The 8,661-nt window shown below is 39.4% G+C and overlaps 1 non-coding gene across 1 annotated transcript; it reads right to left on the bottom strand.

The window, feature by feature from the left end:
- Positions 1–313: 313 nt before the first annotated feature.
- LOC121208954 (small nucleolar RNA R71) lies at positions 314–420 on the bottom strand. Its single transcript, XR_005904076.1, has one exon. It is a non-coding gene; the product is annotated as a small nucleolar RNA R71 (small nucleolar RNA).
- Positions 421–8,661: the final 8,241 nt, after the last annotated feature.

Here is an 8,661-nt window from a genome sequence, read left to right on the forward strand (position 1 = left end):
TAGGAGACCCGAAATTGAGGCACAACAATTCGAGATGAAGCTAGTCATGTTCTAGATGCTTCAGACAATGGGCCAATTTAGTGGAATGCCTACCGAAGATCGTCACCTACACTTAAAACTACTTATGGAGGTGAGTGATTCTTTCAAGTTAGCCAGAGTACCCGAAGATGCATTACGATTGAAGTTGTTACCATATTCACTAAAGGATAGAGCTCGAGCCTAGTTGAACTCATTGCCACCAAATTCAATTTCCACATAGCAAGAGTTAGCAGAAAGATTCCTTATGAAGTATTTCCTGCATAGCAAAAATGCTAAGTTGAGAAATGAGATCACTGCCTTTTAACAAATGGATGATGAGTCCTTGTATAAGGCATGGGAAAGGTGCAAAGAATTATTACGAAAGTGCCCTCCTCACAGAATCTCACATTGCATCCAACTTGAGACATTTTATGATGGTCTCAATAGGATGGTAATGGACGCTTGATAAACGCCAAATTATACATATTTTTACCCCAAATACTTAGCATATTTATAGATGTTTATTACTAGATTTGTGGATTTTGGTGCTCTTAATCTGGTTATTTCATGTTTTGTAATCAGGAGAGCACCAAGAGTCAAAAGGAGCCAAAAATGAGCAAAAAAAGGGACAAAATGGACCAAATCGAGAAGATGACACGGCCTAAGCCTTGCCACACGGGCAGCTCACATGCCCGTGTCTTTTAAGGATGTCGACCAAGGCTTTCACGATTCATACGGCCTGGCCATTGACCCACACGGCCGTGTGCAATTTAACGGATCGAACACGGCCTGGCAATCACGTCACACGATCGTGGCACACAGGTGTGTCCCTCTTTCAAGAAGCTGTATTTTACATAGAAAATGATACTTAGGGAGGAAGAAAGGCATTCCAAAGCCTATAAATACACCCTAGAGGAGGAAGAAAAAGGAAGCAGAGAAGGGAAAGTAAGGAATTACTCCAAGGAAGCCGATTGATCCATCTCAGAAGCCGGATTCATCATCAAGATTGAAGATCTCTCCTTAATTTCCCTTCAGGAGTTTTGGGTTTTCTTTATGTTTTGTATTCTTTATTCTTCTGAGATGTTTTCTTATTTAGTTATGAACTAAACCGCTAAATACCTAAGGGAATGAAACCTAAGACGAACCTTGTTATTATTTTTTGAATCATATGATAAATATTTAACTTGTTCTTAATTATGTGTTCTTAATTCTTGTTTTGATATCCCAGGATATTGATTCAATACGTGCTCTTATTCAGAGGAGGAATAGACCCTGTCTAAGATTACATTTGCCATAATTAAGTGGAGTTGATTGCGTGCCTAGAAATAGGGTGACAAGATTTTGTTGGATTAGGGTGAAACCTAATAAAGGGATCCATAGATCGAGTTAATGCAACCTTAGAGTGTTAATTAGAAAAAAGTCTCAGTTATTCAATCTAGGGATTAGACGTTATTAGTCTTGAATAGGGATAATAACATAACTTAGGGATCTCTACGGAACAAGTTGAATGAATAAATCATCCGATTCGGAGCCAGAATAACAAGTAAAGTCTAGGTGGATTTTTCCTTAGGTATTGTCCTCATTCAATTGATTTTCCCAAAAGCAATTCCCCAATTCTTTTCTCTGTGCGTTCTTAGTTTAGATAATTAGTTAATTAAAACAAAACCCCATTATTTTTAGGCTAGATAATAAAAAGACAGTTATTACTAGTACTTTTAGTTCCTTTGGGTTCAACAATCCTGTCTTGCTAAAACTATACTACTGTTCGATAGGTACACTTGCCTACATCACTATAATAGTTAGTTCAAGAATGAGTAATTATAAATATTTAAAACCTATCACGAAATCACGCGATCAACGCTTCTGCTAATGGTGCTCTCCTTTCTAAGTCTTATAATGAGGCCTATGAAATCATTGAGAGGATTGCCAATAACAATTATCAAAGGTCAACCAATCGAGCAGCGTCAGGAAGACGAGTTGCTGAAATACATGAAGTAGATGTTCTTACTTCACTCGCATCTTAGGTATCATCAATATCCTCAATGTTAAAAAATTTTACTACTAATGGGTCTAATAGTTTTGCAGTACAGCTACCAAACCAATTTGAAAATATAGCCTATGTCTATTGTGGGGAAGGACATTTGTTTGAAAACTGTCCATCGAACCCAGAATTCGCATATTACATGGGTAACCAGAATCAAAATTGACGAAGGCAATGACTGCAATCAAATTTCTATAACCTATCATGGCGAAACCACCTGAATTTTTCCTGAAGTAACCAAGGGGTTGAAACCAATAATACTTACTCCCAACCTAGATCAACCCAGCCACCTAGTTTTCCCCAACAAGTTCAAAAACCAACCCAAGTTGAATCATCCAATGGCTTAGAAAATTTGTTGAAGGCATATATGGCCAAGAATGATTGCTTAATTCAAAGCCAAGCAGGAACATTTAAAAACCTGAAAAACCAAATAGGCCAGCTTGCAACTGAACTCATAAACCAACCACAAGGTGCTTTACCTAGTGATATAAAGAATCCGAGGAATCCAGGGAAGGAGCATTGTAAACCATTGACATTGAGGAGCAGAAAGACATTACAGCCCAACACCATCGAAATTCAAAAGGAGCTAGCTGATGCTCAAGACTCAGAGGACATTCAATCAAGTATTGAAATTCTAGTTTCACAAGAACCAGAATCTGCAAAATCTGACAAGGTAACTTCAGAACCAGCTAATTCTGATCAACTAACAACTCCGTTAGATGCAGAATTACCACAGAAGACGAATCAACCAGTTCCAGTAAAGAAACCTTCACCACCCTACCCTCAAAGACTTCAAAAGCAGAAGCAGGAAATTCAATTCAAAAAGTTCCTAAACGTACTCAAGCAACTTCATATCAACATCCCGTTGGTTGAAGCACTTGAACGAATGCTAAACTACGTCAAATTCATGAAGGATATCCTGTCTAAAAAACGAAGGCTTGGAGAATTTGAGACGGTAACCCTAATGAAGGAATGTAGTGCATATATTTAAGACAAACTACACTTGAAATTAAAGGATACTGGATGTTTTACCAAACCTTACAACATTGGAACAACATATTATGGTAAGGGTGTAATGCCCCAAAAATCCTGAAACCTAAAAATCCTGAAATCCTGAACTTTCTTTGTTTCAGTTTTGATAAAAATAATGTTTAATATTCTTATCCAAGTGATAATTTTAGTAGGTCTTAGTTAAGGTTTGAGTTCGAACCTAGAAATAAATGAAATTATAGTTTAGATATTAAAAGAATCAAGGCTGGCAAGTAGTTAAGCTTTTAAATAAAGTTAGGGGAAAAACTATCAAAAAGCCTTGTAGAAGAGTGGCTAAGTGACGCCACTTAGAGTGTAGGGAGGTGGCGTAAATAGCTAGCAAGGAGGTCTACGGTTTGAATCCTAGCTTAGTATTTTTAGAATTTTAATTTTGGCCTTCTAGAAGGATGGAAGTGGCATGAAAGTGGACTCCAAGGGAAGTGTTCAGGAGAGAAAATTAAGGAAATGATCAAGAGTTATGAGGGAGAAAAATGATGAGATGAGAAGGGAGAAGTGATGGAGTCGAATGGGGAATTGGGCATGGGAAAAATTCGGCTATAAGGCTTATAAATAGGTGTCGAATGCTAGGGTATGAAGCTAATGCCGAATTTCTTTCCCCCTGTTACCAGAAGCTCTTTCCTCTAAAAGCCAAAAACCCTCTACTTTCTTTTCTTTTTCTTCTTCCTTGTGTCGAATTCTATTCTTCCTCTACCTCATTGCTAACTTTTCTTTCTTTTTCCTTGGAGCCAAATAACTCTCTTTTACCATACAAATCGCACGGGCAAAAACCTTCTTGGTCAAATACTCTTGGTGCCGCCAGTACTCTTTCTAATCGGTCAAGCCTAGTGTAAGTGCTTTATTCTCATAATCGGGTTTTGCTAAGTGTTGAGTATACAGTCCCTCACTTCTTCTAATCGGTTTTGGGTAGGAAGAGGTAACGAATCTCAGTCCTTGGGTCTCTGCCGATTTGCTCCTCCGATGAGAGCCTTTGGTAAGTGCTTTTGATCTTGGTTGGCCGAATGTTCATAGTTAAGGTAAGGGGACTTGTGTTGGATATGAGTCATCTATTATTCCAGTTTAATAGTTAATATTAATGCAGATATAAGGAGTACGTGATCAAGGAGAAGCTATTTGGGATTTGTGTTCAAGGTAAGGTTAAGGTGAGATTCCGGCTTTTGGAAAAGTATTTGATAAGTATGTAAGATTAATCTTTGAGTGATATCGATTGTATGTTTGGTCTAAGGAGATCGCATCACGCTTGCTTGCTAGGTGTGTACATACACTGCACACACACAATGAATCGGCAAAATTTGAAATGCCGGAAAGCTGAAATATTGAAAAGCCGAAAAGCTGAAATACTGAAAAGCAAAAGTTTGGCTACGGTAGTCACACAAGTGCGCGAACACTCGTGGAGAGGAAACTGATGGGTTGTTTGAGGCCCACGGGCGATTCTGTGGACTTGGGTTAAGAATTGGCCAAATGGGCCGAAATGGGCTAAATGGGTCTGATGGGTTGTTGGGCCCATAATAGGCAAAGATTGATAAGTGATGCTATGTGTTAGAAAATTTGTATATGAGCATGAGTATAATATGATTTGGGCCAAACGGGCCATATGAAGGTGAATTTGGGCCTAGTGGGCCATAAGAATATAAACTAGGCCAGATGGGCTATTTGAATAAAATTGGGCCTAGTGGGCTATATGCATGTATGTAGAGTATTAGGCCTAATATATGATGACTACATAAAACTTAATTAATTAATTGAGACCGTGGACAAGTCATAGGGTTAAGGTGTGGCAACGGGTATATGCATGTCTAGGATTGGATCTAGGGAGAGCTTAGTACTTAAGCGGTCCTAACGACCCACCTCCTCTTCTCTGGAATCCTACCTGGTACATAGTATTTATTCACCTTAGCTCGCGGGGCTTGTTCATGGGCCGAGGTAAGAGAAAACCGTAATTAAAGGAAAATTACCGAAATGCCCCTCAGGGTGAAAATGACCAAAATACCCCTAGGTGTTGAATGTAAGTTTTGTGGATGTGACATGCATACATATTATGTTCTGCCTAGGTTGCATATGGGGTGGGAATTATGGTATGGAGGATGTAACATCCTGATTTTTGGAATTATTCGCGATTTTCAATATTTTGTAAAGACTTTAAAATTTTGTATTTGGATGTGAAATTAATATTTTGGGTAGGTAAATGGGCTTATAAAAGGCCCATGTGTTGGCCAAAACCCGGTTGAATTTTTTGAATTTTGGACTTAAAAGGTTAGGGGTTCTGGCTAAGTGGCCTTAAGTGGAGTGATGGGTAAATTGCATCACAAAAAGAGCCTTGGTAAAGTGGCCAGGGTGACGCCACTAGGCTCCTAAAAAGGTGGCGTGTGGAGATTTGAAGGAGGCATGGGATCGATTCCCTGTGTTGACAAATGGATGCTTTTATTTTTAAGTGCAGGAGGGGTAGTGTTGGAGTCCACGTGGATTCTGCTAAAGGAGAGTTTGGATTAGTCCAACCGCTTGGATTAAGGAGTGATAAGGGGAGAGATTTAAGGGATTAGGAGAGAGGATAGGAGTTGGCCGAATATTGGGAATTGAAGGGGGAAAAATCGGCAGAGGGTTTTGAGGTTAGTATTTCGGCACCTAGGGTATTGAGTGGTGCCGTCCTCTTCTGCTCAGACATCACAAGGTTTTCTTTTCTCTCTTTTTCCTCTCTAGCCGAAACTACCACCTCCCCTATTCTTCTTTTTCTATTTTTCTTCTCCAAAACCATTCATCAAACCTGCTATTCATCAGCACCTTTGCCGAAGTCGCAAAAGCCGAAATCCTGTGATCACTGTTTGTGCCGATTTCTTCAAAGCCAGTTCCTTCTATGTTCTTTTGTTTTTACTAATCTACGATTATCTTTTCTTAATCCTAGTTACCTGATAGCAATTTTACTTCAAGGTTATAGTTTCACATCGTCATCTCCTTCATCACCCAAAAGCCGAAAAACCATAGATTTAGGGGCTTATAGCCGAAACTCCTTCAACCCTTGGATTTGGGTTTTACCATTGTTCTAAGGATAAATCTGCACTGGATTGCGCAGAAATCAAGTAGCAGTAAGGGGTAAGTACTTATCATCTCAGATTTGTTCTTATTTTACGATGTTAGGAAAAGCTGAAACCCCTAAAAATTAGGAAGGCTGTCGATTTGAGCATAAGGCTTAAAGGGATTGTAACTGATGTTTTCTTTCTGTGATTAGAGTCTTCTTAAGCGTTGAATCAAAAGCGTTAATCATTGGAACAATCGGATTCGGAGCTAGCTATCGATTTTGGCAAAAAGGTAAGGTTTCAAAGGCTTTTAGGGACATGGTTCGATCATGGATAAGTAAGTTTTGGGGTTTAGTGATTATGGTTTGTAAATAAGAACTATGCTAATAAATTGTAGGACATCGAAAGGGATCTCAGTAGCAGTCGTCGCGAATCAGGTGTGTACCGAACACCTTTCCTTAGTTCAATTCGGCAAAAGCCGAAATGCTGAAATTCTGGCATTTCATAGGCTTGTGAGTATGTGAATGCTCTCAAGACAGAGAGTAATTGTTAGATTTAGCACCGCAAAGTGGTAAGTAAGTTCGTGTGACGTTTTAACGTACTTCGGAAAAAGAGGGCCTCGATGGGCCCAATGGGCTTACGGACCAATATGGGTGAGAGATGGGCAAAGTAGCCTGTTAGTTAGATGGTGGAACCAAATTGCATAAAACTGCTAAAAATTACTGAAATAGCTTGTGTAGTTGCGTAAGTACGAAATTACCCCTAAAGAGTATAATTACCGAAATACCCCTAGGGTTTAAATTGGCTAAACTGCATGATTGATTAATACTGTATTTTACCTGATATGCTTTTATTAATATCTGTTGCATGGGATTGGGGTATTGATGGAGGAAGTATTGAAAGTGGTTCATCCACGTACTGGAGGCTTTGCCTCAACTTACAGATATTTGAGCAGCGTTGCTGCAACTGTGGAGTGTAGGGCTGGGTGGGTTGAGATATTCCCCACATAGAGTGTAGGGCTGGTACGGGGCAGTGTAGCGGTTGGTGGGTTGAGTAGTCTCCCCAGTTGGGCTTGCATGCATTACTACTATTGTTACCTATGTTACTGAACTGGGCCTATGGGCCACACTGTTATGTTAAAATGGGCTAAGGCCTTGCTACTGTATTCTGGAAAGGGCTTTGGTCCATTGTGTACTATTATCTAAATGGGGCTTTGGCCCAATGGGCTCGAGCTGATTCGGGCTTTGGATGGGTTTCTGTATACACTGAGTTTCCCAAACTCACCCCCTTTTCCCTTTCATCCTTGCAGGTGAGCCCTAGTTGGTAGACTTGGAGCTGGGCGGGATTCAAAGTGGCCATGAAGATGGATTGCCGATTTTAACTAAGTTTAGCATTTAATTTGGATTATTTTTATTATGCTTAAGGTTGTAATAAGGCCGCTCTTTTTAATTAAATTTATTTTGGGGATTATTAAACTGGTTAGCGCTAGGGTTCATTTTATAAAAACTACTTGTTTTTAAAAGATCACGATGACGAGCAAAGTTTTCGTAAAGTAAATGTTTTTCCAAGAAAATTAATATTTTAAGCAAACGTTTTTCAACCTTAATCATTTTCTTAAGATGGACATAACCAAACGGTTTTCTCCAAATTATACGAGGTATTAGAGTGTGGCAATAGCGGTGTGCATGTCTAGGATTGGATCCGAAGGGAGCTTAGTACTGAAGCAGTCCGACGGACTCATCTCCTCTCCTTCCTGGTTTCCTACCTGGTGCACAGCTTCCATTCACTTTAACCTACTTTTAAAAGTGTCTTTTACAACACCAACTAAGTTTTTCCAAACTAAGTAATACGGAATGTTTTGAACGCTTCGATGTGGCGCATCAGATCCAGTCATAACGTCCAGGTTGGGTTTGGGGTGTTACATTTAGGTGTATCAGAGCCTGGTTGCAACAACTCAACTGTGGATCGGGTCCGAAAATCTTTTAAAAAAAAGTGTTTTTTTCTATAAGTTTTTCAAAGATGTTCAAAGTTTTTCTATTGTTAAACGAGGTTAAAATCAATAGTTTTAAAATAAAAGTGTTTCAAATGAAATCTTTTTATTTTCGGTAAACAAAAAACATGGTTTGTAATTTTTACATGGACTGATAAGGAAGTGGCACACTGAATCCCCGGCACCAAGTCTGTAAGTGTTCTTTCTCTGCTTTAAATATTTGTGGAACTGGACTGGAAATAATACTGTAGATAGTACTGAGCCTTAGAGATAGTGCTATTGATAAGGTAGTATTAGGGCTACAAAACTGGGACCGTAGCTAAATTGTGATTGCGCAAAAATAACTCTGAAACTCTATCTGTTCATAAGACATTCTGTAATGAACAGTGAAACCAGTAAACTAATGTCATAAAATTCGTAATCAGATAAATCGTTATGAGTACAAGGGCTACTCGGGGAAGAGGCCGTGGTCAAGGCCGAGGTAGCACTCAAGCCGGATCTGCATCATCTGAACACATGCCAGCTGGCGAGGTACGTCCACCACCGGTTAATGA

This window comes from Gossypium hirsutum, chromosome A10 (genome assembly GCF_007990345.1).
Source record: "Gossypium hirsutum isolate 1008001.06 chromosome A10, Gossypium_hirsutum_v2.1, whole genome shotgun sequence".
Taxonomy (NCBI): Eukaryota; Viridiplantae; Streptophyta; class Magnoliopsida; order Malvales; family Malvaceae; genus Gossypium; species Gossypium hirsutum.